Source organism: Polistes dominula, unplaced genomic scaffold (genome assembly GCF_049000335.1).
Source record: "Polistes dominula isolate Pdom_NZ unplaced genomic scaffold, Pdom_raw_medaka contig_73, whole genome shotgun sequence".
In the NCBI taxonomy this organism is placed as follows: Eukaryota; Metazoa; Arthropoda; class Insecta; order Hymenoptera; family Vespidae; genus Polistes; species Polistes dominula.
The window spans coordinates 6358646-6384762 of NW_028300951.1; the positions used below are offsets into that span (position 1 = coordinate 6358646).

At 27.9% G+C, this 26117-nt stretch overlaps 1 long non-coding RNA gene across 4 annotated transcripts in view; it reads left to right on the top strand.

Moving 5' to 3' along the window:
• The first annotated feature begins 1754 nt into the window (after window positions 1-1754).
• Window positions 1755-26117, top strand: part of LOC149032674 (uncharacterized) — a 55930-nt gene continuing 31567 nt past the window's right edge. The window contains exons 1-3 of one of the 4 annotated variants that reach the window (XR_016176524.1): window positions 1757-3037; window positions 17912-17975; window positions 19716-20832. This is a non-coding gene — a long non-coding RNA (uncharacterized LOC149032674). Of the gene's footprint in view, window positions 3038-17911; window positions 17976-19715; window positions 20833-21589; window positions 22468-26117 lie in introns of those variants that run through there. The other 3 variants (XR_016176522.1, XR_016176523.1, XR_016176521.1) reach the window with 3 other exon arrangements.

The window sequence follows — 26117 nt, forward strand, 5'->3', positions numbered from 1 at the left end:
TCAACCAACGACATATCTTTCGGTCACCCATACATACAAATATATATGTGATATAGATATGTGTGTAGATATAGATATACAGTTTGTTACGTAGGACATTGATGAAAAGATTACACGGATGTATTATATTCGGACGATAAGTTCCAACCCTTCGTGAGACAGCTCGGTAATCTACTGTTCTTAGTTATCATTTTTCATTACCTTTTTCTTATTTTTTTTTTCTTTCCTCTTGTTCTATGAAAAATCACGCAAAGTGTCTTTCTCTCTCTTTCTCTCTCTCTCTTTCTTGAAAGATTCCAATCCGATTAGGCACGAATCTATCTGATTTATTTTGATCTACGATTAATTTTTTTGTTTTTGCACAAATGAGATTGCACTCGCGAATTTTTTTTTGTATGGTTTGATAAATATTATATGTGCGTATATAATTTTATTAATTTATTCATATGAAACGTTGATTCTTTAAAATATTCGATTAAAAATAGATGAATCTTTTTATTGTCGTTAAACAGCATCGATTTGATTCGTAAAATGAACGTTTTGATTCTTAAGAAGTGAACGCAAAATGTAAATTTATTCGACAAGAATAGCAGTCGGGAATTGTTATGTCTGTGAGAGTTAGTATGGGGTCTCCGATTCAATTACACCCCTGATGCTTGAACGACACTGACAAACCAGTTAACTTTGATTACCTTTCGAACGACATTAAAACGAGATTCGAGATTCGTTTATGCACCTTATCGCATTACCGATCGTTAGTTTCGTTGATCGTGACACAGTTATGCGATATGACGTTTATTTGTAATCACATATCGTTATTCGAACTAGTTTTAATCGAATGCATTATATCGGGAATCTAAGATTTCATTTTATTTTATTTCATTTCATTAAGAATCATTTTCATTCATTTCGATATAATCATTCAAAATTTAATTCCTTAAATTTAAATCGTCATTGATTATTTAATCTAAAAAAAAATAATCCAACAAATCAGAGTATCTAACATTTTTGATTCGTCAATGATAATGGTAATAAAAAAAAGCATATATAGTGGATGGTAAGTCATCGGCAGTTAGTCGGTAAGGTAGAAATACTTTAGAGATAAATTTCTAGTTCTTTTTTATTTTAATGTATTTATTTTGTTATTGTTCATTTCTTATTAGCAATATTTAAATTAAGAAAAAGTTAAAGAGTGAAAATTGATTAATAATTTATTTTAAAAAGAAGAACCAACTGTTAACAACACATCTGTTTCATTTACCAAAAACTCCATTCAAGCTTATGAGACTCTACTATAAATGTCGCTGCTAGTACTATTCCCAATCATTTATGATCATGATTTATCATAAATGTTTAATCATTCCCATTAACAATATAATATTAAAACAATAAAATAAAAAGATAATTCGTTAAAATTACAATTAAAAGTATTCCCATAAATATTCATAAAAAGTCCGCCATATTTAGTTTTTCTTTTTGTGTATCCTCCGCGATAAGAATCACTAGAATTAGATTCGCAAAAATTGAAAAGGCAAAAAAAAAAGGAGAAAAAAACCATATTGAAACGTGAATAATCTTACAAAAAAAACCCCATATGGTTATTTTTAGATGTAATTTCCATTTAAAAGTATCGATCTAATTGAATAATTTTATAAAAAGAAAACGTAAATAGCAAGAAAAGGAAATTTAAAATTTGCGGTACGGGCGAGCCATCTTGTGAATGCACTTAGTTCGGCGGGGTATCGTGTACTCGAGCAGTGTTGCCAACAAAAGGAGTGCATCTACGGCAGACCGTTCGCGGTGTCGCGTCGTAAACAACGAGTCCACTAATTCTCCGATCCTATTTAAGGATAATATCGGTGTTAATAAATTCACAATGGGTATCGTTACGAAGTGAATTTCAACGAGAATTAGAACGATATCAAACAATTGTTAATTTTACGAAGTAATATATAACAATCTTAAATAAATTCTAATCGTTTGTGCGTGTCAGTGCGCGGGTTGGCAAGCGTTGGCGTTGGAGGAGTACAGTAGTTCTCTGCTGCCATTTTACTCGTGTGCGTCTCAAAGTGAGATAGATAGATAGATGCATATACATAGATACTAAAAGAAAGAAAGAGATATATATATATATATATATAAATATATATATATATATAAATATATGTATACATAGATAAATACATTCAAATTTAAAAAGATAGAAAAACATATTAAGAAAGAGAGATAGTGCTAGTTAGCTAGCAAGCTAGCTAAATGGATAAAGATAAAACTGGAATACTAGACACATAACACACAGAAGAGATAGGATAAAGAAAGAAACATACACTTACACATACATATACACACACACACACACATATATATATATATATACATATACGTAGCTAGACAAAGAAAGACATTTAAAAAGAAATATATAAGAAAAAGATTGAAGAATTAGTAAGAGAAAATTTACACAAAAAATAAAAAACAAGTTTTTGACATTTGATACAAATCAAAGAAGGAATTAAAGGAAAAAGGATAAAAATAAGTTATAGAAAGAGGGAAGAAAAAAAAGTGGAGTGGGGGGAGTAAGGGTTAGCGAACGTGAGTAGAGAGAGAGAAAGGGTGCCTGGGGGTGGTTTGGCGCGGGGGGAGGGGGGAGGGGCTTTTTATTCAAAGTGACAAAGAAACGTAACATTACGATATACTGAAGAAACAATCAACCAATTGAATTTTTATTTAATATTATCGCAATTTTATCAGTGTGTTAGAATATATATTGTTCTTTTCGGTGTCTAAACAAAAAATTAATATATAAAATTAAGAAATAATAAGTTGTTAAAAGTCAGAGAAAAGAAAACGACAAAGTTGGTAGAAGAAGTGGAAAAAGAAGAAAAAGAAGAAGAAGTAGAAGTAGAAGCTGGTTTATTTCCTGGTACAACGGAGGCCTATGTAAATGAGATAGACAAGCATTAGAAGAGTATTAGAAGAACGCGAACGGGAATTACGGAGACGCGCTTTGCGCGCCTTCGAAACTGGACCGCCGATCAAGGTTAGATATTTCAATCTAATAAAAATGGGTTTTTACTTTCTCTTTCCTTGTTTTTTCATTCCTCCCTCCTCTGTTTATCTTGTTCATTTTTTTGTTTTGTTTTTTATGCACGTTTGTTACATGTCAAAGAAAATAATAAATAATAAATAATGAATTATAGAATTATTTTTGAAAATATTAAAAATAAATGGACAAAACTTGTATTACTTTGAATAAAAATATGATAAATGATATTCACGTTTACTTCGTTGCGATTAATGTTATATACGATTTGATGATTTCATCATATTCGTAATTATAAATAATATGAAATATTTGTTTGATCATAATCTTTTCTACAAATCTTGAGATTATATATATATTTATAGTTAGGTATGATTTCATTATTTCATCATATATTCGTAATTATAAATATTATACTTGAATGATCATAAATTTTTCTACAAATAAAAATTTATTTTAATATCGGTTCAATATATTATTTTTTATTCGTACACATTAAATTCCAAACAATTGAAAGCATTTGATGTGCTTTCGATATGAATTAATTTTAAATCGTTTTGATAGTTTAACGTGGATTTCATGTGTGAATAAAAAAAAAAAGAAATAAATAGTATAAACAAAACGAGATAAAAAATTTTAATAAAAATATTATTTTAAGAGGTAATAAAAAAATACAAAGTATATCCATTTTTGATCGATTGTTTTCTATTTGACTCATTTTTAGTGTATTTTGGATTCTATTATTAATTTCAATGCGATTTCGTTAGGCACAATTTAATATTCATATTATATATATATATATATACACAAACACATATTTATACAATTGTATATACAATGAGAGAACTTTAAATATAGTGAGATATGAATTTATTTTCGTCGAGTTCCGCGATAAGCAAGGTCACACACAACGAATAAATAAAACTTCGCGACAGCAAATAACTCTCATTTCTTTTCTTTTTTTTTTTTTTATTACAAAATAATAAAAAACGACAAAGGAAAATAACTTTGTTATAATGTGTTAACGTCAAAGCCGGAAGTAGCGATCAGGTATAACGTTTTCCTTCCAATGACGTTACTCATAGTCATTGTTTTAATTCGCGTTGATTTAACTAGTTATATTTCAGTGTATTCATAATAAATCACGATATATATTATTTTTTATCGATAACGGTTCCAAATAAAAATGACTTCATCCTTTTCTTTTCACGATGACTTTCACGAGGTCATCGATCTATTGATCAGTCGATCGATCGATCAATCAATCAGATGATCAATCAATCAAATCAGTTACATATGTCAGATTATTTTATGCATTCTAATTAAAAGTACTTTGATAACATAATCTTTTATTATTTTATTTTTTATTTTTTAAGTTTTATATATATGGGCTTAATCATTGGATTCGTTATCTTTATAAAGCAGGGATAGATAAAAATATAGAAAGAAAGAGTTATGTAGATGATTTATCGAACACTTCCGTGTTACCACTTCCCATACTTAAGATAAGTCAGTCACATTTCATTGTTTTTCCTAGATCAGCTGATGATCGTTAACCTTCTATATATATATTTATATGTATTTATATAGATATATATAGATATATATATATCTCTCTCTGTTCATCTCTCTATCTATTTAGATAAATATACCTATTCATTTATGTATCTTAAGTTGCAAGTTTGGAATAAAACGATAGTGCAAGAAGTTTTACGACTTTTCGAAACTTTCCCAAGATTTCTCTCTGTTACACCCGACACTGATATCTTCCAGATAAATAGATAGATAAATAGATAAAAAAAAGTGAAACAAGAAGTACAAAACTGGTGCCTAGAAAGGGAAGACTTGTATCATATTTACGAATGTTTTATCTAAGGTCAATTTGATTTTCGTATCACCATTCCAATATTTCTTTTTAAACCAATCCCATATTTTTATTTTATTTTATTTTATTATTTATACAAATTGTGTAATGATTTCTTTTTTCATTTCTTCTTTGTTGGAATTATTATTATTATTATTATTATTATTATTATTATTATTATTATTATTATTATCTTTTAATAAAGCGATTTTTAATTATCACTGAGCGTGTTCTTTTGTTCTGTAAATAATTATCGTTGATGCAGAAGTAGTATCTTTCCGGTGACCTTGAGAACATTCTTCCATATAAAAAGAAGATGAAAGAGAGTAAAAGAGAAAAAAAGAGAGAGAGAAAATTTCCTCTCTCCTTAGTACGTGTATATAATCATTTTTTGTTGTTGTTGTTTCTTTTTAAACTGTAGAACCTCGACTCTACACGGCGTGTACGGCTTTTGCTTTGGTTTACTAGTTTCGTTCACTTTGACGTCCTTGGTATTTCGAAAAATGCAACGTATCCGTTCACCTGAAGCTTCTCATTTATGCCTCTCTTTAGATCGTTTGTATTCTATTTTAACCTTCCAAGTCTTTATGTAATTGTTGAAAGGCTACCGTTTTGCTCTACGTACGTTGAATGCTTCGCTAAAAAGATTTTCTGCATTTTTTATCTTTTTTTTTGCCTGCATTTTTTATTTTTTTTATTTTCAAAATAATCTACCGTACATTTTTTCTCGAATTCATTTATACGCCCCACATACAATAATATTGGATATTTTTGCTGAATTATCATTTTCAAATGAAGTTTTGATACCATGTGGAAAATATTTATGATCGAAACAATGATCGTATTTAATTCTTTTTTTTTTTATTAAACATTGAATTCAAGATTTATATTTATTATTATTTTTTCTTTTTTTTTTGGTTTAATTTTGTTTTAAATTTAAAACGAATTATGTGTCGAACAAAATGTTTTAGATTAAAATGATTTTATTCAAATTGATATAATAAATCTATTAAATCTCTGTTGTATATAATTTTTTTTTTAATCTTATCTTTTTTATTTTTATTTAACATACTTGTCAATTAAATTAATAAAGTAATCGACGAACATTTTAAATTATGATCTCATACAATTCAACCGACTTTAAAAAAAAAAAATTATTTCCATACTTATTATTATTCAATTTTCCTTTCAAAATAAAATTGACTAACAGCTAATGCTCAAATATTTTTCATTTAAAAAATAAGGATAAATTATTTTCTAGAATATACGATTGAATTATCAGATAAATCATGGTATTAATTTATTTCAATTATAATTATTAATTAACTTATTCAATGGTATTATATTAAAAGTTATTGACAATTTTTTTGTTTCCTTTTCTTGTTTTCTTTTTTAAATTACAAATTATAGTATCTTAAAATTCGTAATTAAAAGTAACGCGATCTGAATGAAAGAAAACACGGAAAAAAAAACAAAAAGAGAAAGAAAGAGAGAAATTTTTAGATCATATTAGAGGACGGTGTTCACCACAAGCATATACAGCCCAGTTAAGAACACCGCATACTATAATTCGAGATTTAAAACTCATAACGCCCCGTTCACGGCGTCCTTAACGAGTCTTTCTACCGTACGTACGAAGCTACGAGAGGATATGCATTTAAAACCGGTGCTATATATATTCTTCTCTCTCTCTCTCTCTTTCTATTCATCTTTTTCCCTTTCTTGACAGAGTAATCTTCCGTATTTAGTTGCATCGTAAACAAGGAACCCCCCAACATCGTTCTTACTACGTTACGCATGAATGTTCCTTTATTATACAAAGAAAGTGCAACGATCCTTTTGAACTATAAAACACTATCGTAGTTAGATAAAATTATTCTATCTAAAGGAATTTATTTTACGTCTTGTATAAAAAATAAAAAAAGTTTTAAAAAAGATAGAAATTGAAAGTGTTTTTTTTTATATTTTCATTTGTTTACATTCAATTTAACAATATTTATTTTTCAAAGAAAAATTTATTACATGAAATATTTAATATCGTTTAATAATTAATATACATGACAAAATATTTTATTAGACTCGAGTGTATGTAGTGTATGTATATGCGTATTGTTTTAGATGATTAAATATATTAAAAATTAAGAAACATCGTATAAAACATCTATAATGTGACTGACAAATTGTGTTTCAGGTTTAAATTTATAGTGAATTATTTTTTCACAATTACTCTTGAGCGTGCGTGTGTTTTCCGATTTAAAAATGTTAAAATAAACAATACGAGATGTTACTCGTAATTCGTAGAATAAAATGATTAACTATCCTTGTATCTTATGTTAATCATTAATTAAGAAAATGTTGTTCATTTTATTTTCTTCCTTTCTCTCTCTTTCTCTCTCTTTCTCTCTCTCTCTCTCTCTCTCTCTCTGTCTTAGTATTCTCGATTAGGTTCTCTCCTTCGTGAATTATATCCCTGGACATTAGAGCGTGCAACTAACGTACCTACGTTGATGAACGACGCGTTGTACTGCAAGCATGCACCATGTACATGTATATATATCTTGAGTTAATTATATATATATATATATATATATATATACATTATATTAAAGTAGTATTTGAGAAAAGGGACGATGAGTCAATGACATTGTACTTATATCATAAAAAACACAGAAATGATCGAATCCATTTAAAAAAAATTGCAATTCGTGATAAAATAAAATATTTCAAAAAAAAAAGAAAAAAATTACTTTTCATTTGATACTTTTTAATATCGAATAAAAATTGTGGAATCATCGATAATCGTCGAATAAACGGACTACCACGACAACGATGATCGTAAAAAACAATTCATAATTTCTAATGATATTTATTTTATATTCGTTCATCGATAAAATTTTAATCATCGATTTTGTTTTAAAAGAGAAACAATTTTAATAGAATTTTTTTGTATGTTTTTAATTTTCAATATCTCTCTCTCTCTCTCTCTCTCTCTCTCTTTCTCTTTCATACGCACACACACCACACATTCTTTCTTTCTCTCTTTGCAACAAAAAAACAGGGACAGAAAGATACGCGCTTTGAGCAAATATTCATTAAACTTGTCGACGTGTTTCTAATGGAGCTCGAGTATCGTGCCGTTTCGCATAAAAAATTCGGCAAGTTATTAAGCATGGAGCTATGATATTTTTTTCGTCTCTCTGTTTTTTCTTATATTTTTCACGATTCTATTTTTTATTTTATTCTATTTTTTAATATTATTTTTTGTAATATTTATACTATACGGTATATCTAACAATAGTAGTTGGGGCATTTCACGTGAAGCGGACAACGAAAAAAATGTGAGGTCGTGGATTTTTTTTTAAGAGTATAATTCATTAGTTACAATAGTAAACTGTAAGTAGCGAGTGAGCCAACAGCTCTGAGGAACCGCTCAGTACAGCGCGCCATACGGAACCTTCGTACTGTTTAGTTCATATCTTCTAAACGAATCTAGATACCATTATAATTTTTTTTTCATAATATTTCTACACTACAAGCTATTTTTTAAAGTAAAAATAAAAAAAAAATAAAAATGTGCGAAGTTTAATAAATTTACACATTTAATTTTAACTTACGGTTTACTAGACGAAAAAAAGTTCAATTTCAAATTTTTATTTACTTCCAAAAAAATTAATTTATATTCTTTAATAAACACGATTTATTTCTTATATAATCCATTAGATTGACTCTTTTAATAGCATTCGAAAAATCTATTCCTCATATTTTGTCAATTCTTTGAGGCCCCATAAATTGGTAACTAAGGTAAAAAAAAAAAAAAATAATGATGTACAATTATTGAGATCCTATAGAAGTACAATCAAGTTAATTATGAAAAAAATCCACGACCTCACATTATTTTCGTTGTCCGCTTCACGTGAAATGTCCCATTTACAAATTGTAGTACTGTATACATTTGATTTTTCATTGGAATATGAATTTTTTAAACGATCAATTCAATTTATTTCAAAATATTCATTATAAAAATATTTATATACTATATATTGTAAATATTTGTATCTCTGTTAAATATAAAAAATACAATATTAAATGATATTTTTATCTATTTGGAATTTATTATTATTTTTTTTTAATATTTATGCGATATGTTTCGAGTTTCAGTCAATATGTAGTATTCGTGTGACTTTTATTAAAATCAATATTTGAATGATACCATCGAAGATAACCATTAGTTGTATATTTACGAATTGATAACATCAATATTATATTCCGTTTTTATTTACTAATGCATTTACTTATATATAAAATTGATATCAACAATTTATAATAATGTATATATAAGAAATATTATTTAAACATTAATATTAAAATACTAAGACATTTAAAATAAAAATAAAAATAAAAAGAAACCAAAGGAAATTAATAAACTCATAACAACTCGCGATAGTGAACGGTATTGTTCAATTGACAAAGTTTCATATCTTTTTCTAAGAATCTTTACGTGTCGTTAGGTTCTCAGGATGCATCACTATAAAACGATAACACCTTTGCTCCGTGTTGCATTCGCCACGCCCATCAACGATCGACCCAACCAATGCAATGCGTATATTTTGTGTGTGTGCGTGTGCGTATATGTGTATGTGTGTAGTGTACATTTCTACGATCATATTAAACGATCATTTACAACGCGCATAATATATTTTTACGAGCATGATCTAACAGTAACAAGAATAATAGAAAATAACAATAAAAATAATGATGAAAAATATATATTATTTTTTTAATTTATGTTTTATCGTTTAACAATGTAACATGAATATGCATCTATATTCAAGGAAAGAGAATTGCGTATAAATTTATAATTTTTTTTAAATTATTTATTGCTCGGTGAAGAGATATAATTTTCCATATGTATTTTTCATTCACGTTAGACAAACATTATCGAATATCTCCTGTTTACAGATATTCATCCCATTTTTTATACATTTTTTTATTTTTATTTTTTTATATTTTTATTTCATTTTATTTTCTTTCATTGTTATCATTAATGCGAATTTATATGAAATTCAATACGAAAATAAAATAAGAGAGAGAAATAGTCGGTAAAATGAATGAATGAATGAATGAGTAAGTGAGCGAGTGAGTGAACGAGTAACAAAGCGTGGTAGTAAGTGAGTAAAAAATTAGGTGAAACGAATGAGTGACAAAACGAGCAAAAGAAAAAGAAAGAAAGTGTATATGAGTGAGTAAAAGAGAGAAAGAGAAAGAGAGGTTGAGTAAGAAAGAGAATTTAAGAGAAAGGAAGGAGAGGGGGTGAGTAAGAAACAAAGTGTAAGAAAAAGGGTAAGAGAGAGAGAAGGAGAGAAAATAAATGAGCGATTCCGTAAGAGAGAAATGGCCAAGGGAGAGAGAGAGAGAGAGAGAGAGAGAGAGAGAAAGAGAGAGAGAAATGAGTAAGTTAATGAGTAAAAAAGAAAGATAGTAAATGAGAAAGAGAGAGAGAGAGAGAGAGAGACAGTAAATTAGAAAGACATAGACAATAAACGACTAATATAAGATAATATGTAAGAGAGAAAAAGAGAGAGAGAGAGACAGTACATGGGTTAATGAATAAGAAAGAAAAATAATGACATAGAAAAACATAGAACAATTAAATCCAAACAAAAAAGGTATTAAATATTGATAATACTGCATATTAATTTTCTTTAATTAACTTAGTCGACAATTAATAATTAGATCAACAAAAAATCCCGATCATTTTTTCTAACAATTATCGAATAAATCGATAAATTTTCTCATTTTATCGAAAGTTTCATTTTCCAATGTCAATTCTAATTTTTCCAGTCTCGCGTATTTCCCGTCGACAGTTTGCTTGGATAGAAACAGACAGCCAGACAGACAGATAGTCAGACGACTAAGAAAGACAGAGAGGGAAAGATAAGATGAGGGAGATGAGGGGTAATAAAGGAGGGATGAGTAGTAAAGGGTGTAGGCAGTGGGATCCGAAGCAGCAGGAAACGAGTAGCACTTTATACAAAAGGGCGCTGCTCTACTCTGAAAATGGTGGTTCGTTCCCGTCGTCTACTTAAATGCACTTCTCCTCGAGTGGAAGTGACACAAATGTGCACGTGGTGGTAGTAATGGTAGTGGTAGTAGTGGTGGTGCTGCTTCTGCTGCTGCTTCTGCTCCTACTGGTGTTGGAAAATGGGGGTTGGGTAGAAGTAAGGAGCGAAAGGGGTGACTAAAGGGGGTGTGGGTTGGTAGTACTTTGGGTGCTAAGCGTGTAAAACAGGACATGAAACGAACCACTCGAAGTATAAGCCCTACGAACCTACGCGAACGTGATATCGTTTCTTTTTGGGACTGGATCCAAATCAACATTCTATACCACTCCCCCCTTCCCCTAACCCCTCCCCCTGCTCCTGCCTCTGCTTACTCCTCTTAACATTTCTCTGAACTTTTTTCGTTGGTGCATTAGAAAATTTTTTTTAGTTTTTTAGTTTTTATCTCGTTGTTGTAACGGGATTTTTGTGTTTTTTTTTTTTTACTATGAAATATGATAATAGTTTTTTTTTTTTATAAAATGTGTGAAATATGGTTGAATTCAAATGCTATGTATATATGTATGTACGTATGTGTGTATCATGATATTTGTTATTTTTGTATTTAAAACATATATTTCTTTTTCATATTATTTGAAGTCCTTTGTCTTAAATTAATTAAAAAAATTTATTAATGTGCTAGCTTAAAACACGTATTGTTGTTTAATATTAAAATAACATAGAGATTGTAAATAATTGTTTAAGATATTATTGTTTATATAGGGTCCAACAACGAATAAAAGAAATAATTGTTACATTTGGAACAACAATCACGTGTACTTTATTTTGTGGAATGTTTGTAGATTAACAAAATAATATTTCATTTTTATAGTCATATCTCCATGGGGATTTCTTTTTATCATATTTTATATTATATATTTACCATTAATGTTCTACTAATATTCAATTAACCTAATGCATAAACATTAACGTATATCAATCCTTAAATGTATTTTATTTAAATAGAAACATTAAAATTATACACACTTGAACGTATATATCAGTAATAAAGAAATAAAAAATTTTGTCACGGAGATAGAATAGGTACAAAAGATTGAAAAAAAAAAAAAATAATCAAAAAAGAACAATAGAAAAAGTAGTAGTAAAATTGTGTTGCACGTTATACAAGCGTGGGATTTAAATCCCTTGAGTGTTATAAAAATGAGAAAGAGAATTAACCGTGTATCACGTAAATGTATGCGGGTACGTATATGTACGTGTATGTGTGGTGTGTGTGAGAGTGTGTATATGTGTATACGCAAAGCGTGGAAAAATCTCCGATTCTCTATCTCGTGAGAGAAGAAGAGGACGGCGTTTTAACCCAATTGCCTTGACCAACATAAGTATATCTGACATTACACAATCGTGGTTATGCGAATACACATATATAGCAATGATTACGTATACACATATGTTAATACGAGTATATACAATCTGGAAAGTATTGGCAGAAGTAATATGTCACGTTCTAATGTCTCTCTAATGTCACAATGGTAATAGAAAACTGGACGCCAGATATACGAACGATTATACATCAAGATCTTAACTATTTAATGTATGCATAATACATACGTGTACATTATCAACCAAAAGTGTACAAATAGTGTACGTAAATACAAAGAGATAGACAGGATATTTATGTAAGAAAAATAAATGAATCTCCCCTCTTTTTTCTTGCAATAACTTACATGAATTTATTTGTCAATAATAAAATTTATGAATACAACGTTTCTACCTTTTTTTCCATTATTTTTTACAACCAACGATAAATCGTTTTTTATTTTATAGATTATTTTCTTTTTTTTCTTCTTTTTGTAGAAATCGATAAAAAAGTTCTAATATTCTATATATAAATCTGCACAAATGTATACATTTATGCGATCTTTTTATTTTTTTCTTTCTTTCAACACTTCTTATCATATTTTTTTCAGTCGTATATATATTCATCTTGTATAATAATTATTATTGACCGTTTGTACGTGTACGAAAGGGTTACATGTAATTTCTATATAGCGATGTGACAAGGTCAACCATAAGAAAAAATTAAAATAAACGCGCCACGTGTAGTGAAACGATACGGTGCATTGCGTCAATAAATAAAAAAGAAGAACGTGTTCTGAATAATATTTATATGAAAGAAGTTGAAATGAAAAGAGGGGATGTAATAAAACAATGCAAAAGGAAGTTTCGTTACTCTGTCTGCTTTAAAAAAAGAAATAAGGATAAAAAAAAGGTAGATAAAAAAAAAGGTGAAATGAAAATGGTAAGCGTGGGAGTGTCCTTGAGGTTTATCAAAGAAAACTTTAACAAAAGGTACAAAAAATTAGAAACGCGTCAAAATAAAATCCGTTATACAAATGTCGTTGGGCACGTATATTTCTATTCTGGAAACTAGAAATAACTTGATAAGAAACTACGATTAAAAAACGTAGTACGTTGAAAATCAGCTGATTCTAAAAAAGATAAAATTTTTCCACGTATTAAATGAACGAGGAAAAAAAATATCAATCAATTATATAGTACATTGTACAATGGTTAGAATTATTATAGTGAAACAAGTTTTGTTCATAGACCCAGCAGCCTTCTTCAAATATTTTCAAACTGACTGAATCGTATTTTTTGGTAATAAAATTATAAAATTTATTCAATTTCTTCGTTAATTCATTTTTAAATAAACACCATTACTTTTGATCGAACAAACAAATATCGTAACTGTTTATTTAATTTTTTTCTTTGTTATATTATTAATTATTACATGATAGGTTAGTTTTCAAACGCTTGTAAGTATGATAGACGTGATTAATATCACCGGAGCTATGCAATCTTAAAATGTGATCTATCAAAAAAAAATACTAAGAAATGTTTTTTTCTTTACTCAACTCGAATGTACGCTTTAAACATAGTTCAAATAATTTCAACGTGTATACATTTATAATGTATGTTATGGGGATGGATAAAATTCTTTTCTTATGGTTAGTATTTATCTATCTAAGCACATAAATAAATATGTAAGTAAATAATTTTATTTGTATGTGTGTACATAAGTATGAGTAACTGGACGTTTTCTCACGGCACCTTGCGTTTCGAGTTCCTAGAAATAAAATATTCAATTATCTCGAGGAAAAGGTTTTGCTTATTTCTATCTAAACGCGTATGAGTGTGTGTGTATATATGTATGTTAAAAACTCCCTCGATTCTTACCGATGATGATGACGACGATGATGATTATGATAATAATGATGATGATCATGATCATGATCATACGAATACTTGATCTGTCTATCTGTCGATAAGATAATAAGATAGACGTTTATAACGTTATTATCTGACGTTAATAACGTTATCGAAACTCAACCGATAATCATTATTCTTATTATTATTATTACGTTTAATTACGTTCTAATAAGCCTACTTGTATGTGGTATGGATGATGCGCGTATAAAAAAAAATGTTATTCAAGCATGTAATTTATCTTTTCGATTATGAAATTTCATCTGTGTTCCTCTTAAAAAAAAAAATTTTTTTTAAATGTCCAAGAGTATCATACACATATATCTTTCATAACATACGTAAATTGTATATATACATTATTACAATCTCGATATTATTTAAAGTAAAAAAAAAATATATATATATATATATAAATTTCGTGCAATTTACATGTAAACTTAAAATAAAATATATAAATATTTTTAATGTTTGTATGAAACGTTTGATATTTCAATTTACGAGTATATGAAATATATGTGTGCATACGTATTCAAAGGGAAAGAAAATAAAAAATGATAATAATGTTGCTCTACAAGGTTTATTACTACATCGAGTGACAAAATATCACGTGTTCCTCGTTTACGTATTGCAATGTTCAAACTCTTGCATTGCTTTAAACGACTAGAGCGAAGGGGGGGGGAGAGAAAAAGAGTGCATATTGGAAAGAGTGAGATGGATTGATAAAGAATGTATTTAAAGTATACTTATAAGAGAACGAAATAGAAAGAGATAAACATAGAAATAGTTGTCAACATCGAACTATCTTGGCACAATGTTATCTTTCTTCGAGGAGTGGCCGCCCGTACCACATAACCAACATACACACAGAGATCATTTTTACCTGCCACAATGTGTGCTACCTAGGGCGATTTATTTAAGGCCGTTTTGTTGTTATTCTATCGGTTTTAAAGGCCAGCCACTTTCCCCAAAGTTGTATATCAACTTAACCAGCTATTTCAAATTACCGTTCGAATCGTTGAAAATTCAAATCTTATGAAGATCTTCTATTGATTAAATTTATTATTTTTTTTTTATTCTGTACAAATCAATATAAATTATTATATTATACGACGATAAATCACTCTTAAACAATTTTTTCTTTGACGAATTATAGAATATTGTATAATTAATTTTTTGTATGTTTGATAGCTTGAAAAAAATTAATTTATTTTATAATATATGTAATTGTGATACGCATTAGTTAACAAAAATATACTTATTATTTTTACTATTTGACTTGCAAACTCTTCTAATTTTTAATACATATATTTATTTCTTTTTTTCTCTCTCTTTCTCTCTCTTGTGTGTGTTCTGGATATTCTACTTCATAAATCATTAATCCTAAAATGAGATATATTATCCTACTTACCAGCAATGAGAATTTATTAGTGGAATATTTAATAATGACGGATATCACGTGTCAGATTTGACTAACGATTCGTTTAATAATGAATCGTTAAGTTTGTTAAGAAAGTTTAGAAACTTCTAAAGTTATACTAACGGGAGCACACACATAAGTACTTTCTTCCGCTATAATTCTCATAGTTCAACGACATATTGATCCGTTCGACCCCGCATAACACTTTTGTGTTTTTATCGGATAACACTACTATATTCTTTAGACGATAACTAACGATTGTATTATAATATGTACATTTTGTTTTTTCTTTATTTATTTCTTTTTTATCTTGCATCTCTCATAGTCGTTGAAACAAATCGTGAAAGTAAATTAAAAAAAATAGAACAAAGAAAAAATGGAGAGGAAACAAAAAATAAAAGAAAAGAAAGTAGATTTTTATTAACCCAATTTTTGATCGATCTAACAACGAAGTTTTACAATTTCGACCTTCTCTTTCAGTACATCTTACTGCTACTTTGCACGCGAATCAGATTAAAAGCAACATCGTTTTATCCTTGATTATTATTTTCTATAAATAACATTCAACATAGTTAGACCTTGGGCTGTACTATTATACTTTTTAAAAATTATAACTGCTGCTTTGTAGTCAATTAATTCGGAATACAATCAATTGACTTGTAAGATCAAAATGGTAAGATATTTTCTTATTTCAATAATTTTCTATAATAAGTATCTTTGTTTTTTATATCTAAATTGTCTATCGTACAATTTTATTGTACATATTAACAATTGCGAACAAGTGCGAATTAATTATAGCAATTAAATCGTATAATTATAATTTGATTATTATTAATGTGTCTTTGGTAGAAAAAAAAGTTCATTTAATAAATTATTAACAATATTCTCTTTATTATAACAATGATATTGCAATATTTAAATAATTTGGGGATAATTTTCTCTTTAAAATGATGCATTAATCAAGTCTCTACGATTTTTCCTTCCGAAGATATTAAATATTTAAAGAAAAGAAAAATATTCGAGTTGAAAAATTAATAACAAAATTGATTTTATTATAACAATATGTTTAAAATATTTAAATAAATGAATAATAAATTACGCTTGAAATCAGTTTTTAAATCAAGTTTCTATGATTATTCGTTTAAAAGTTATTAGCTTTTAAAGATTTCCATTCATTATTTGATAGTACACTAAATGGTAGTAATAGTAGTAGTAGTGGAGTAAGCTTACGTAATTCTTGGAATTTATATAGGTCATTGACCCAATTATGAATGAAATTATGTAGGTCAATGGGCCAACGTAAACATTCTATTTCCATGGGAATATCTCGGGAACTAAAAGTCATAGAAACTTGAATAAAATGTTATTAGAAAGGTTAAAATTTATTCTATTTTTTCAACATATTTCTAATTATTATTAACAATTTGTTATAAGCAATTTGTTTAAAAAAAATAATCTTACTAGATAAATTTAATTTATTTGTTTAAAGAAATTAAGACTACATTTCCGATTAACAAAATTTCATAAAAATTGCTAAATAATGAATAAACAAAAAAAATATATTTTTATTATCGACAAAAATGTTTCTATTATTTTTTAAAGTGTTCACAATTATTATTCCACTCTGAACATTCTAAAATATAATTACATTTAACTTGAAAACCCTTGCGATTGTTATTTACGAAAACATAATAAATTAAATTAGAACAACGTCCATTTTCGTTAAGTTATGTCATTTAAAAAAAGAAAAGATAAAAAGAGGACTACAAATTCTTTCAAGTTGCAAGACAGTTCGAGTGATCGATTAACTTCCCGATCGATTGCTTCTCATTACGGTGCCAATTCTCTATCGAACGATCGCAATTAGGACACGTGTAAGCGTTCGTTAATGTTCAGATAGTTAAACGCGTATGTTTATTTTGCTGATTTTGTACATGCAACATATATACACATATATGTGTATACGTATATGTGTACCTATTAAATTCGTAATACAAATGCAAACTAGTTTAGGGATAACGTACATATATATAAATATTTATTTATATATTCGAAACATACAACATGGTAGTTTACTTTCAACCAGAAACGTTTTTTCACCTAATTAAGAGAGAGAGAAAGAGAGAGAGAGAAAGAGAGAGAGAGAGAGAGAGAGAGAGAGTTAGAATTAAATAATACGAAATTAAAGTTGAAATTTACTAGAGTTTCTTCCATAAGACCTTGAAAATAGCGATTTTTTTAAACTCTACACAATTTTACAGGGATCCATTAGGATACTGTGCTAGCAGTAAAAACCAATACTCAACCGGTTCCAAGAAAATAAAGGTAAAAGTTTCACATGCATTTTTATACACCCAGTTCATTTCATGTCAGATTGGAATAATAACTTCTTTACGGTTTATTAAAGTAATCGAGAAATTTGAGAACAAAATATACACGAGCGAGTTGAAAAATTTTGTGTCAAACATGACGAGAGTTGAAAAATTTTTAATTTAACACGAAATCCAATGGAAAAATATTTTATTAATTCGAAACATAATTTTAAAATATATAAATAATAAATAGGAATGTGATTAATAAAAAAATTTCTATCCTTTTAGTTATTATTTTTTTTCTATTATCTTTTCAAATGAACTAATTTCTTGCGTACCATTCATGATTGGTGGGTGATATCAGCGTTGAAAAATAAAAATTTGAATCACACCTTTTTTAATATATATACCTACTCTTCTCACAAGGAATGAAAGATATATAATTTTAAGTATATAATGAAAAAAAAGAAAAAAATAATAAAAGAAACAAAAGAGATATGATTTATGTCATTAGCATAAGTGGTAGAGACGAGACGTTTTTATGTTCACAGTTTGTGTGTGTGTGTGTGTGTACGCGCGCGTGAAAGGTTTTTTTTTTTTATTTTTTCTTAATGTAAACGTGTGTGCGTATATACATGATGCAACGTTTTCGCACGCGACTTCGTGTCGCTCATTAGGAAAATGCATTTAAATTCGATGCAACGCTCCTTCGAAGCCGGATGCCAGTGCTTCCGTTAATGAACCCCACGAATTCGAATACATGGTGCAGGTGCTGGCACTGCACTCAACTGCACTTCACTCCACTCTGTGCAATGTCAGTTTAAAACGTAACTTTTCTTTCTTCTTTCTTTTTTTCTTATTCTTTTATTTTTTTTTTTTTTTAACTTTTCGTTTCATTTCCAACGTACGCCTTTATATTAGATTACACGTTTACGAGATCATATTTTTCTTTCTATTTTTTCTTTTTTTTTTAACATTCATCTAATCAAAAAGGTAATTTCAAATTCGATCTAACTTTCATTACATCGATTAACGTATAAATTAAATTAAAAAATATATTAACATTGATATCGTAAAATTTTATTCATGGCAAATATTTGAACAATTCGTATTAAATGTTTCCTTTTACTTTTCTTTTTCATTAAAATTAGTGCTTCTTTTTAATATACTTAATTAATAATTAAAATAATACTCGGAAAAAAAGAGTCAAGAAACTTTTAGTTTAATGCATGCACCTGGCCTATATAAATTTAGCCGTTTGCATTCCCTTTGCATAACTATAAGTTATTATTTTTATTATTTAAAAGAGTGTATGTGTTTGTGTGTTTCTAAACGAACAAAGTTTCCTTTTCCCTGTCATTATCTCTTTTAATCTTCTTCCTCTGGTTTATATTTTGTATATATATATAATGCACCTGTTGTTTGTGATGTACATCTTAGTAAAAAGATATTCTATTCCCTCTTAATAATTATTATCCTTCTATGAATACGTGTGTGTACTGACTTTATTTTCGAATATTACGTCGGTTACGTTCTTCTTCTTCTTCTTCTTCTTCTTCTACTACTACTTCTTCTTCTTCTACTACTTCTTCTTCTTTTATTTCTTCTTCTCTCACTTTCATAAAACACGTTCGATAGTTCAAGGCGAAATTAGAATACCGTACAATTCCGTGCACGTTTCCGTAGTTGCCTTTCGGCCTAGTTTAGCAACGTCTTTCCCTACGAAACATCTACGTTCAATTTGTATTTCTAGGAAGAGAATGATGGAGATATCAACAGAGTGAATTAGAGAAAGAAAGAGAAAGAGAGAGAGAAAGAGAGGGACAGAGAGAGTGGGAGAGAAAGGTATTAGAAACCGAATTAATACATTAATATTCAAATTGACTGTTTTATTTTGTTTTTCATTCTATTCAATTGATTTATAATAGGATAAATTTTAATATTTTCTTTTTTTATGAAATGTTAGAAATATATTTTAATGTAAAAATAATTTTATTTATTTGTAGATAAAGAAATGGAAAATATATAAAATAATAAATATGAATTATATAAAAATATTCGAATGCTCAATGAAATGAATTTTAATACTGAAATTCGTTTACGCTATTGTATTTTTTTTTTTTTTTACATACTTTAATTGTGTTTATTTTTATTTAAAGAAAAAGAAACTAAAAAAAAAGAATAAAGAAATGTTAAATATTTTCCTAAGTGACTTTCGACCTAATTACGAAACGTACTTCCTACGAAGTATCTAAACTAATTGTAAGCTTAATTTTTGAAGAGAATTTTAAGGAAGAGAGAGAGAGAGAGAGAGAGAGAGAGAGAGAGATAAATATGAGTTAATTAATAAATTAATCTTATTGTAAAATTCATTAGTTATTATCTCAAAAATATAATTAAATTTATTAACATTATGCAACTATTTGATTTTTTATTAAAATAATATATATTATCATTCGTAAACTATATTATATAATATTTGAATTATTTAGTTAGCCTAATTTAGAAATGCTTTTTCTATGATATTTCTAATTTCAATTTGTATATTAATAATAATCTCCTAGAGAGAGGTAAAGATTGATAGAGAGAATGAATGAATGAATGAGAGAGATATTTGCAACTTAATTAACACAGTAATGTTAAAATTAACTGATCCTTCTCGTTCTACAATTAAATTAATTGAAATTATAACAATTTCTCTCTTTAACAGGAAAACAACATTATAAATTATTTCCCGTTAGTTTCTATTTCGCCTAATTCAGAGATCATGTCTCCTACTATAATATCTAACTTCACATAATTTCTATAAATTAATAATAAACAGTAGATCCTGAAAATAAATATAATATAATAAAAACGTTTTTCTCGTTACATTCTAAAATTAATCGAAAACTTTTAATCATATTATTTATTAACGCAAAAACATCATTTATATTATCAATTAAAATAGATTGTTTTTCTTTATGACTTAATTTAAATGCTTCAAATTAATATATTAAAAAATAAAACAATCGAATATCTTTATACAATAATCATGTGTTTATAATTACGACTAATAATCAATTTTACGATTAATGCGTTTCTTTTTTATATTACTATTATTTGTATTATTAAATAAATTCTTATAAAATTTTAAACCTATAAGATTAAAAACATAACGTCAATTTTTAATACAAACAAAAAAGAAGAAAAGAAAAAAACGAGATAAACGTCTTCATTAAATAAGACAAGTTAAAAAAATACAAATATATATATATATATACATATATTAAATAATAATATGATAATACTGTAATAATTATATCCGTTTGCACTTATCTTCATAACATTATTTTTAACATCTTGTGTCAATGTATCGAATAAATAAACATTACTGTTAACAATTATTGATCGAAAATTATTTGCATATTGTTCCATTAATACAAATAAAAGGTTTCGATTGAAATTGAGATATCGAGATAGATATATATATAATATACAAGAATGTTTCAACGTTACGAATGTTGGAGGCGCCTCAGGCGGCACCCATTGAACGAACAGTACCAGCACCCAGTATTACCACCACCACCAGCAACAGCAGCACCAGCACCAGTAGCATCATCAGTAGTAGTAGTAAAAGAATAGTAGTAGTAGTAATAGTAGTAGTAGGAGTAGTAGTAGTAGTAGTGTAGTAGTAGTAGTAGTAGTAGTAGTAGTAGTGTAGTAGTAGTAGTAGTAGTAGTAGTAGTAGTAGTAGTAGTAGTAGTAGTAGTAGTAGTAGTAGTAGTTGTAGTAGTAGTAGTGACGATGGTGGTGGAAAGCAAGAGAGTAGTCAATCGGGTTCCGAGTGTAGCTTCGCCCACTACCGAATTCAGTACACTCTGTGTTTTCTCTCAAGTTTAGTAAGAGTGTGTCTCCTCTTCACTTTCAACAAATATACTTCCAAACAATAATATATATATATAGTAAGAATTATCGTAACTTCTCACGTGACTGACATCTAGCAGTGAATACATACACTTATGTATTGTTCATCTACTTTTAATATCTTTGTTTCTCTTTTTAACACACACACATATTATATATATATACAAATATAGAAACTCTCTTAACCGTGTGTGTTTGTGACAGTTAAAATGGGCGGGAAAAATGCCCCTCCCCTATTCTCATTGTGATCACCGTTGTTTCGTCGAATTTATTTTAGACACGTGACATTTTTTATTTTTTTTTTATTTATTCCTTTGAATTTTTTTTGTTTTAATTTTGTCAAGGGGGCGACGGGATTGATGAACATTTTTTTTTTTTAGTTGTCGAAAATATTGAATGCAGTTGTGTTGTTGATCGATGTTTTTGGCGTGAAGGAAATAATTAAATGTGTTTGTGTTTGTCTATGTGTATTTTATTATTTTCTTTTTTTGTGGATGGAAAAGTTTTGTGTATTTCAATAGACTGGGTTTAGTGACACCTGCCTAACTGCGATAGCAAAACCCTTCTAACAGCTGTTTCAGCAGACCCTTTCTCCAGTGGTGAGTTTTTATTTCCCCCTTTTTTTGTTTCAATGTTTCACATACAACTGAAATTATTTATTATTTATAATACTGAAATAAATTAATTTAACTTCATTTTTTTCCATTTCCTTTTTTTATATTAAAAAATCTTTCAAATATTTTGTCAAAAAATGGACTATTAAATATCATTTTCTTTTTATTTATTTATCCTTAATTAATCCTTAAATAATGTATTTTTCTCGTTAATATTTATCAGCCAAAAAAATAAAATGAATGAGGATGAATAATTAATTATAAAATCCATTTTTCGATATTTCATTAGAAATAAAATTTAAATGCTACAATCGATTCCCGTATGTTTTATAACATTAACATAAATGTTTTTTCTTTTTTCTTTCTTTTTTTTTCTTTTTCGTCGAAACGAATGTGATTGGTCAGTTTTTATGGTTGGGTCTATAGCACGTGCCAAGATTTCACGATTGATCAAGGACAACCTTGTACTCATTTGCACGATTTTAAAACGTCTCGAATAAAAAATTGTTCTTTTGCATAACCAAAAAGTAAAAAAAAAAAATAAAATAAAAAATCTAAACCACGGAAGACAAGAATTCAAATTCAATTCGATTTTAATTCGTGAAAGTGAAAAATAAAACCATTGAATATAAATCGTCAAAATCAGGGGTGAGCAACCTGTTTTAGCAACGGGCCTATCCAAATTTTGAAATTTGTTGTGGAACAAGTCACATTAATTTGGTAAAACTTAATATATTAGCAGGAGAATATCTGTAATATAAATAAACGTTTAGCGGGCCTCATGCGGCCCGAGGGCCGTGAGTTGCTCACCCCTGATCTAAATGATTATAAAATGACGTTTTATATTTCATTCTATACTTCGTATGATAAGAAATGAGTGTCAAGGATTTTCGGTTTACATGTTGAAAAATTTCAAAGTCGACTCGTGTACAATCGAAAGAGAGGACATACACAACACATGCGTTGCCCCTTTGAATTGAATTTTATAAAGAGAAAGGGTAAAGGGGTGGGGTGGTGAAAGAAGGGAAGAGAGAAAGAGAATATGAGAAAATGTGTGTGTGTGTGTGTGTGTGTGTGTGTGTGTGTGTGTGTGTGTGTGTGTGAGAGAGAGAGAGAGAAAGAGAAAGATAGAAAGAGTTGTTGGGTGGAATAGCGAAGTTTGGGGGGGGGGGGAAGACTAGGAGGAAATGAGGGGGAAAGGGTGAAGACGAGAGGAAGAGGAGAGGAGGTAGAGGAGGAAAGAAGGGAGGATACAACGAGAGGAAGAATTCTTTATTGCCACGTCGGAAGCCTTTATGACATCCTTTTATCGCTAACTTTGTGGACTCGGTTCTTCTTTTGTCCGTTCTTACGTAAGCCAGGATATCGATTAGAAGAGTTTGTCGAAATGTCTTGACCTTCCTCAATTTATACTTTTTAGTTTTTTACATATTTTTTTCTCTTTTTTTATTTTATACTTTATTTTTTTACTTTGTGTTTCTTTTTTTTATTTTGTATTTTTTATCTTGTTCTTTTTTTTCCTTATCATCGTCGAGGAAAAAGAAGTAAAATACGTGCGTATATATCTTGGCGTTGGAATTTTCGATGAATTTTTCTTCTTATTTATTTCCAATGCACACGACGGAACGTTGTTTTCGTCGAAGAAAAAAAAATAATAATTATGTATTATATATCTTTACATTGGAATTTTTGATTAATTTTTCTTCTTCTTCCTTTATCTTTTGATTTCTTTTCTTTTTTTTTTTTTATGAATCCAAGGTTGATCTCTTTCGAAATGATTTTTACATTTTCAATATTAATTACTTACAAATTTACGAGCATATCCATATTTGAGTTACATCAGTGTAAACATCTTTGTATGGTTGGTCTTCTTTTTTTTTTCATTTACTTTTTTTCATTTTCATTTTCGTAATAAAAATTGACATCGTTTTAACATATGACATGTTTTTGTCCTTTACTTATTCCACAGATCGATCGTTAAATATTTATTTCTTCAAATATCATTTATTTTTTTAAAAGTAAACTATTAAACAATATCGACATCTTACACAAGACCAATTCTATTCATGGTCAGCTATCAATCAATTACAAAAGCATATGAAAATTAAAAGAAATAAATCAAATGAGAAAAAAAAAGAAATAAATTGAAATATTTAATTAACAAAGAAAAAGAGTCATTTATATCTTAAAAGTTTGTACAAGAAATAAATTAATCGAATTCGATCAATAATTCGATGATTAAAATGTAACGCGTTAATCGAGAATAACATCAATTGAAACTATCGAAATCTAAAATAAGTATAACACTTCCGTTTCCCTGTGAACTGAAAATTTGAGTGGATTCGCGCATAGATACGTGCAAATATGTGTGTAAGTTTGAGTTAGTGCGTTCAATGGTAAAGGAGTAGCAGAGGGTTAGAGAGAAACAGAAATAGAGAGAGAGAGAGAGAGAGAGAGAGAGAGAGAGAACGAGTTTGAACTCTCGTAGCAACGATGAAAATTTATCGCTAAATTAACGGGAATGGCAGGAGGTAGGTAAATCGTAATGAATTGCCGTTTTATTAGCACCGACGCCTTCTAGTATAGATAACGATGTGAGTTATGAGTTTTTACATGGGTAACATACTACACGACGACAAGGATTTTTATCTCATCATCTTTTTATCTATCTATCTATATTTCTTTCTTTATTTCTTTCTTTCTTGCTATCATTCTTTTTCTCTTTCTATTTTTTCTTTGTACAATTTTTATTAATCCTTTTGATTTTCTAATCATATTTGTTTATATTTATATTTGATTAATTTTAATTTATTTTATTTTATTTTATTTTATTTTAATTTATTTTAATTTCGAAGAGAAAAGGAAATTAAATTTAAAAAATAATTAATTTGTAGATAAAGGTTACATGAATACTTTGCATATTTTTTAATAATACTTATGATTTTCTTAGTACATTTATTTACATTTACATTTATATTTATATTTAATTAATTTAATTTTTTTATTTGTGTTAAAAATATTAGATTCAAAAAGAAACGAATTTATAAATAAAAATTACATGAACATTTTTTTAAACGCGTTATTTTTTTTAAATATCACTCAACGTTCTACATAGATAATATTATACTGCGAATAAGGTTTTTTTTCTTATCATTTATCTCATTTCTCTTTCTCTCTCTCTCTCTCTCTTTCTCTCTCTCTCTTTATTTCTTTTTTGTTTGTCATGTTTTTTTTTTTTTTTAATAGAAAGAAAATAGTGTAAAAATAACACGAACATATTTTCAAAATATTCCCTTAATATTACTCATTTTACATAGATATTATACTAACAAGAGTAAAAACATTTTTCTATTATCATCCTTATCGAATTTTTTTTTCCATTATCTTTTAAAAATAAGAACAAAGAGAAATATATTATTTTTTCTTTTTTTAACCGAAGCTACACGAACGCATTCTCAAAACTCTTTTTATAACGATATCAATCATTTTAAAATGAGAATAAAATACTATAACTCACAAGTAATAACATTTTTTTCATATTCATCTTTATATCATTCTTCTCTTTTTAAAACACACACACAAAGAAGAAAAGAAGAAGAAGAAGAGAAATAAAAAAAAAAACCTATTCTTTTAGA